The following is a 7,876-nucleotide window of genomic DNA, read 5'->3' on the forward strand; positions in this document are numbered from 1 at the left end:
TCTTGTTCAATGACTCATTTATACATATGTGTCCAATGTCCTCCTTCACTGAAAAGGAAGCTCCTTCATGCAGCACTAGATGTATTCTGTTTACTGATGCATCCCAGGCACCTAGAATGGCATCTGGCACATAAATACACTTAATAATTACTTGTTGAATATATGGATATAATTTCTAAATATTATTTAAATTAAATTACATATTTCATTATAGTATTTTATGAACTTAATGCCTATATCATAAATTCTAGAATTGTATTTTTGACACATTTGTAATTATTAATGTATTTAGAGTATGTCTTTTCTTTGCCATGAACATTTTTTTCCCATGATCTGTGAGTTTCTTTTGAATTATCTTAAGTCTTATGATCACACATAATTTTAAAATTTATGTATATCTCCTCTACTTTAATTCTTTTAAGTTGGCAAAAACACTATTCACAATCACACATGCGGAGCAGTTCTGCAGTTTTATGTATCTGAATGGCTGTTTAGACAATCTTAAATTGTAACTTAGTTTGACTTAGATTGTAAAGAATTCAAGAGTGAAGTTTAACTTGCTACTATTTTAAACACATGTGACCCTATAGATGATCTATAAAATGTGAGAAGTGTTAAATAATCTTTGATATTACACATAAACCACACTAAAATGCCTTTCAATAAGTAAAAAGAACCATTTTAAATACAGGAAATTCTAATTAGATTGGCATAATTAAGGCCAAAAATATTAAGTAGACTTTGCTACCTTATTTATCTTCAACCCTTGCCTTTAAAGAGGCAAATGAACACAAAACACAGATGAATCTTGCTTGGTTCTGAGACAGTGAAGGAATTTCCCCAGTATTTAAATATATTCACATGACCAGTTATAGAAATCTAAATATAAACCAATTTCCAGTAAGTTTTAAGATGGCAGTCATCATCTTTGTGAAAAGTTGGACATTACAAATGAAGTCTAATCATATCTTTAGAAGGAGTAAACAGTGATAGCATTTACTGAATTGGAATTACTATTAAAATTCAATAACTGAACATATTCATTTAACCACAAGCCCGTCTTTGTTTTAAATTAGGAGTGCCCAAAAAATATTCTGTCAGTCATTCATGATCTGAATTCTGGCGTATGAGATCTATTAAAGTATGGTACACATACAAAAGTCATGAGACATTTCTGTTTTATAAGGCAGTGGCCAATTATTACTCATTAGTAGCTTTTTTTGGGATAAGCTATCAAGTCTGCCCTTTCTGCCTTCTTAATGCCGGCAAAGATCATTTTTGTTCCAGGGATGCAGTTCTTGGGATTCTCCAAATACTCCATCAGTGTATCCTTTCTGCCCAGGTGATACCTTTGTTCTTATTGGCGTCTGTGTAAGAGAATCCAATGGCCTGACCTGGCTTCCGCCCAAAGTGACCATGGAGATTAGGCCCAGTCTTGTGCTTGCCTCCCTTTTCCACAGTGTGTTACTGGGTACACTTCTGAACGAAAAACCTTCTTGCCTTTCTAACATCACCCATATTTAATTCTGTTTTTCGTCTCTGGCACAAGGATGGTTCCTGCTCTGAAGCCGGACGTCCCACTCTCTGTCATGAACATTTACTACAGGAGTGACAGAGGAAGAGATTTTCTTATTCTTCTAAAAACATATACAAATAATAAATGTAAAATATGTGTACAAATCCTCAAATTAATTAGAACAATGTGAAAAGTAATGAGAAATAAATAATATGGAAAAAATTATATATATATATATATATATATTTTTTTTTTTTTTGACATGGAGTCTCGCTCTATCGCCCAGGCTGGAGTGCAGTGGCACGATGTCCGCTCACTGCAAGCTCTGCTCCCCAGGTTCACGCCATTCTCATGCCTCAGCCTCCCGAGTAGCTGGGACTACAGGCGCCCGCCGCCACGACCGGCTAATTTTTTGTATTTTTAGTAGAGATGGGGTTTCACTGTCTTAGCCAGGATGGTCTCTATCTTCTGACCTTGTGATCCGCCCCCCTGGGCCTGGCTAAATTTTTATGTATTTTTAGTGGGGGCGGGGCAGGGGGGGCGGTTCTCCGTGTTCGCCAGGATGGTCTCGATCTCCGGATCTCGTGATCCGCCTGCCTCGGCCTCCAAAAGTGCTGGGATTACAGGCGTGAGCCACCGTGTCCGGCCGAAAAAAATATATATTTTTAAAAGCTCGTGTAGATTTTCCTTACTTCCCCCTGCATCTCATTGCTCTTTCCAAAGGATACGCACAATGAACAGATTGATGTAATTCTTCTTGACCTTTTCCTATGGATTTTTAATCTGTGACTCTATTTTTATATATGTATATAAATATATATATATACACCTCCATATATCTCTCTGCAAAGCCTTGGTGAGTTTAGCATAATATACAAAAGATTATTAAGGGATGAAATATCAAGTAAGCAAACAATATATGTATTATTTTTTAGAGTAAATGAAGCATTTGGTAAATTGATTAGCACAATTTTTGGTACAAGGTTTTAAAGAAACCTGGGAACTGGATAACACAATAGAGTTATATCTTAGATTTCAGAGTAAATGGAAGTAATTTTCTTCAAATATGATTGAATGAATGTGATATTTTTTGTGTGTGTTAGCGTATTAGCATAAGCAAACTGACCTGAATGCATAAGTAATTTTTCCTACAATTTTTCTGCAATCGTCAGAGACAGATTAATTAACCTTAAAAACATTCCCCAAGTTCATATAAAATATATAAAATGCTGTTTATTTAGGGAGAGTAATTAATTTTCTTCAGGGGCTAAAATCACATTCCCTAAAGCAAAATCATTCTGACATTATCAAATATTGCAGTGTGGTGAAAGAACAATTATAAAGTAATTTACAGAATAAATCTTATTACTTTTCGGAGGCCTTTTGAATTAAGTGAAAGAAAATGTTACCATATTTGACTTTCAGCCTTCTTTCCTCAAACAGTTGAACATGCAGAAATAAAAAGTGAAACTTCATTACCTATAAACTATTAAATTCAAATGACCTAAAAATAATACCTTTAAGAAATCATTGAGCACATTTTTTTTCCTCAAAACTTATTGCCATTAAAAAAAAATTAAAACTTTCAAAAACCAAGATACTAGACTTTCTTCACAGTGATGTAGATTTAACTTCTGAAGGGTTGTTAGGATTTGGTTGTCATCTATTGATTTCCTGCGATTAAAAATAATCAATGATTCATTAATTTGTCAATTGATTTTTTCTATCAAAAATTATTTGTTAAATGTAGACTTATTAAAAAAAAACCCATCTAAAAAGCTGTGGGCTGTTTAAAAAAACAAACATATTTATATACTGTTGGTGTGAATGTAAATTAGTTCAATTCCTATGGAAAACAGTATGGAGATTCCTCAAAGAACTAAAAATAGAGCTGCTATTCAACCCAGCAATCCTGCTACTGGAAATCTACCCAAAGGAAAATAAATTGTTTTATCAAAAAGCCACCTGCACTCATATGTTTATTGCATCACTATTTACAATAGCAAGGTCATGGAACAAACATAAGTGTTCATCAAGTATTGACTGGATAAAGAAAATGGGGTATGTATTCACAATGGAATACTAGCAGCCATCAAAAAGAATAAAATCATGTGTTTTGCAGCAACATGGATGGATCTGGAGGCCATTATTATGAGATAAATAGCTCAGAAACAAAAACTCAAATGCCACATGTTTTACTTCTAGGTGGAAGGTAAACAATGGTTACACATGGACAGAAAGATAGAAATTATAGACACTAGAACTCCAAAAGGGGGGAATGTGGGAAGAAAGCAAGGTTTTTAAATCTATGTATTGGATATTGTGTTCATTGTTTGAGTGATGAGTTCATTGGAAGCCGATCAGCATTATACAATATACTTATGTAACAAATCTTCACATATACCCTCTGAATCTAAAATAAAATAAAACCAAATTTAAAAAAGAAATTGTATACTCCTAAATAGTTATTATCAGAAATCTTGAAATATAATGGAAGAAAATTTTCCAATTTTTAAATTTATAAAGAAATAATTATACCAGGCAATATGTAGTATAAATTAATAAACAGGATATTGTTTAGTTGAAAATGAAAGGCTAAATTAAGAGGAATCAAAATATAGATAAATTCTTTAAGTAGTCTACCCACAATTTTCTTTGTATTTCCACTCTTTTGAAAAATTTTGTTTTTCTTAATTGACATATAATACTTATGCATGTTCCTGGCATACATAATTATGTCTCAAAACATGTAATGTATTTTTTAAAAGATCAGGATCCTCTCTTCTAATCATCACTAATGCTAATTTCTTATCAACTGAATGTTCACAATGAACTTGGCAACCTTTTTCTAGATACTCTTTGCAGTAATAAGATTTGTCTATAAAAATATATAAATAAAATCAGAACAATAACTATGCCACGTTTCTGCTGAAAATTTTATTGCTGTCATATAAATAAATGCTAACATCCAAGTCCTTATGTAATCTGACAAAACATTGCTCTTTAATTTCTTACTACTTTCTTAGATTATAATAATAATATCCAGCCTTTCTAAAGTGCTTGTATTTTCTAAGTTATAGTATTCAATTTAACTCTTACAAATGTTCTATGATTACAGTCATCTCTCAGTATCTGTTGGGGACGGGTTCCAGGATTACCCACTCCTCCACAACTACCACAATCCACAGATGCTCAAGTCCCCCAGTCAGCTTCCGTGTTCACAGATGCAGAACCCACAGACACAGCAAACTAAATGTAATTACAATTTACAGATAAGTAAAGAAAATCTCAGTACAAATTACTTGTCCAATACTGCCTAAATGTGCTAAGACTAGAAGGGAAATCTATTCCAAGAGAATTCACCTGCTAGATGGTAGACATCAAGCTTGTCCAACCCATAGCTCCTGGGCTGCATGCAGCCCAGGAAGCCTTTGAATGAGGCTCAACACAAATTCATGAACATTATGGGATTGTTTTTGCAATGTTTTTTAGCTCATCAGCTATTGTTAGTGTTAGTGCATTTTTTATGTGTGGCCCGAGACAATTCTTCTTTCAGTATGGCCGAGGGAAACCAGAAGATTGAACACCCCCGGTAGCCATGATTCTAAACTTCCCTCTGGTGAGCAATTACTGTCTGTCAAACATTATGTTAGAGAATAGAAATAGAAAGAAAAAATCAACAACAGTATCGTGTAGGCTACTCTTAAATGTATTCAAATCCAGCCTAAAAAGTGAATAAATAACATACTAATTTAACAGTTTAATTTTTTCAAAATGGAAAGAGAATGAGAAACTGCTGAGCTCACGCATGGAACAAGGGACCATAGTCCGCTGCATCTTCCGGAATCACTGCTGAGTTTTTTCCCTTTTCCTTAACTCCATTGATTTAAAATGACCTCACTTGTCTCACTTACCCCTTGCCAGTCACCTGGGGTAGAATTAAAGATCAGATTTCACCATAATGCTTATCATATCTTTATAAGTAGCTTTTTATTATAGCACTCCAGCAATTATATTCCACACTAATTTTGAGCCGATGGTTAAGACATTGACCAAAACAGCTTGCAGAGATAGTAAGTTGTTTGTAGAATCATGATTTGTCCTTCCCCCCAATTTCCTCATGGCCTAGCATTCTGATATTTGAGTCATTTATGATAAATGGTGGTAAGTAAACAACCATCAAAGAGCACAGTCTCTTCAGTGGAAACAACCTGCTCTCTGTGCTAAAGGTTGATGCTGTTGTTTGTCGAAATGGGTGTGTGACCATACAGAGTGATAGCTATCCATTTATTATTTCATCTATGTATTTGACTTTCACTGAGAATCTATCAGGTTGGTGCAGAAGTAATTGTGGGTTTTACTATTGAAAGTAATGCAAAACCACCATTACTTTTGCACCAACCTAATACTATGAATCAGTCACTGTTTTAGATTTTGGTAAACAAGTCTGTGTCAGGGCCCCCAAGAACACTCTCAGGTTTAGTGATTTACTAGGAGGGCTCACAATATTCAGTATACAATTGAACCCATGGCTATGATTTATTGCAGCAAAAAGAAACAAAGAAAATCCAGCAAAGGGAATAGGTGCATAATGAAAAGTCTAGAAAAGACAAGGTGTACGGCCTCTAATAGTGGAGTCACACAGAATACAATTTCTACAGCACAGTTGTGACAACACATGAGAAATGCTGTCTACCAGGGAAGCTCATTAAAGACTCAGTATGCAGGGGTTTTATTGTATGCTCCTCACAAAAGCACACTCTGCCTAACATATACAACATTTCAGAGTCCCAGAAGGAAAGCAAGTAGTTAGCATAAACCATATTGCTCGCACAGTCTAGACTGAGTGAATCATTCTTACCAGTTATGGAATTGTGGGAACCATTCTGAAATCCAAGTTTCCAAATACCAGACAACAGCCTACTTTGTAAGCAGACTTCATAAGGATAGCAATCTCAGATCTGCTATGCTAACTATTTTCTGCACAAAGTCACATAAATAAACCTTGCTCTGTTATAACTTATTCTCTGGTGTGTGTGTGTGACTGTGGAGGGGGAGACTAAAAAAGCAATAAATTATATGTAATAATATAAAGTAGACCCTGCCACAGCTCTTAATACATGCCAGGTGCTACTTTAAGTGTTTTACCGATATTAATTCACTCAATCCTTACAACAGTGTTTTAATATGGATACCCAATATAACCATTCCTATTTTACTATGAAAACTAAGGCACAGAGATTAGATACATTGGTTAAACAGGAAAAAGTCAAGTCAGACATTCAAGGTAAGCAAGGAAACTCCAGAATCTGTAACTTTTGTCATTATATAATTCCTTTTCTAAAAAAAAAAAAAAAAATAAGAAAATATCAAATAGTAATAAATCCTAGGCTGAGAAATAGAATGAGAAATACAATAAGGGATTATCAAAAAATGTATGTTAAGAGCAAGGATTGCAATTAGCTGGCATCACGAGTTGCCTGTCCAGCTGTTATTGTGCCTTCTCTGTAATGTTTCCTGGGCTGATGCCATAAAAATGATTTGGTAATAAAATGGAAAAAATGGAGTCTCTGATGACAGAGTCACATTAGCAATTGTACTAGAGCTAGCTCCAACTCAGGACTTCATATCAAGTGAATTACATATTATTCTTATGATGTAGGCCACTTGCATAAGAGGTTCTCTTACATATAGCTATAAACATTTGAATTAACATAGATTATGTTAAATTAGATGATAAGAAAAGGGTTTTCTTAGTCAATGACACAAGTTAAAATCTCAATGACAAAGAAGAGCTCACTATGCAATAATAAAATAATTTCAGGCTGAGAAAATCATGTAAATCAGGCATACTAGTCAGTGTACGTGGGAAACAATACAAAGGCAAGAACTGATAAAGCATATATGTGAGTAGGAGATGGTGTAAGAAGTTGACGTGGTAACAACATATTAAGCTTTGGAGACTGTAATATGAATTGTGAATATTATCTTATGTGCAATTGGAAGGTACTAATGAGTTTAAAGCATAGATGTGAATTATGTTTGTGCTTTAAAAATCACTCAGCTCACTGCAGAGGATAAAAATTTGTGGATTCAGCTTGGAAGAAAGGAAACAATTTACAGGCAATTGATAGTGTTCATATAAAAGATGACAACATTTTGTATTAGATAATAAAAGTGCAGAATAAGATAAGTGAATAGATTTAGGAGATTATTTATTTGCTTATTTTTATTTATTTATTTTTTTAGTGATGGGGTCTAACTCTGTTGCCCAGGCTGGAGAGCAGTGGCATAGCTCACTGCTGTCTCTGCTTCTCAAGGAGCTGGGACCACAGGCACACATCACCACACTGGCTAGTT

General features: G+C 34.3%; 1 pseudogene; it reads right to left on the reverse strand.

Annotated features, from left to right (window-relative positions):
* Positions 1-1,207: 1,207 nt before the first annotated feature.
* On the reverse strand, positions 1,208-1,518 carry LOC112604514 (annotated as a pseudogene).
* Between the last annotated feature and the right edge of the window lie 6,358 nt (positions 1,519-7,876).

Source organism: Theropithecus gelada, chromosome 13 (assembly GCF_003255815.1).
Source record: "Theropithecus gelada isolate Dixy chromosome 13, Tgel_1.0, whole genome shotgun sequence".
Lineage (NCBI taxonomy): Eukaryota > Metazoa > Chordata > Mammalia > Primates > Cercopithecidae > Theropithecus > Theropithecus gelada.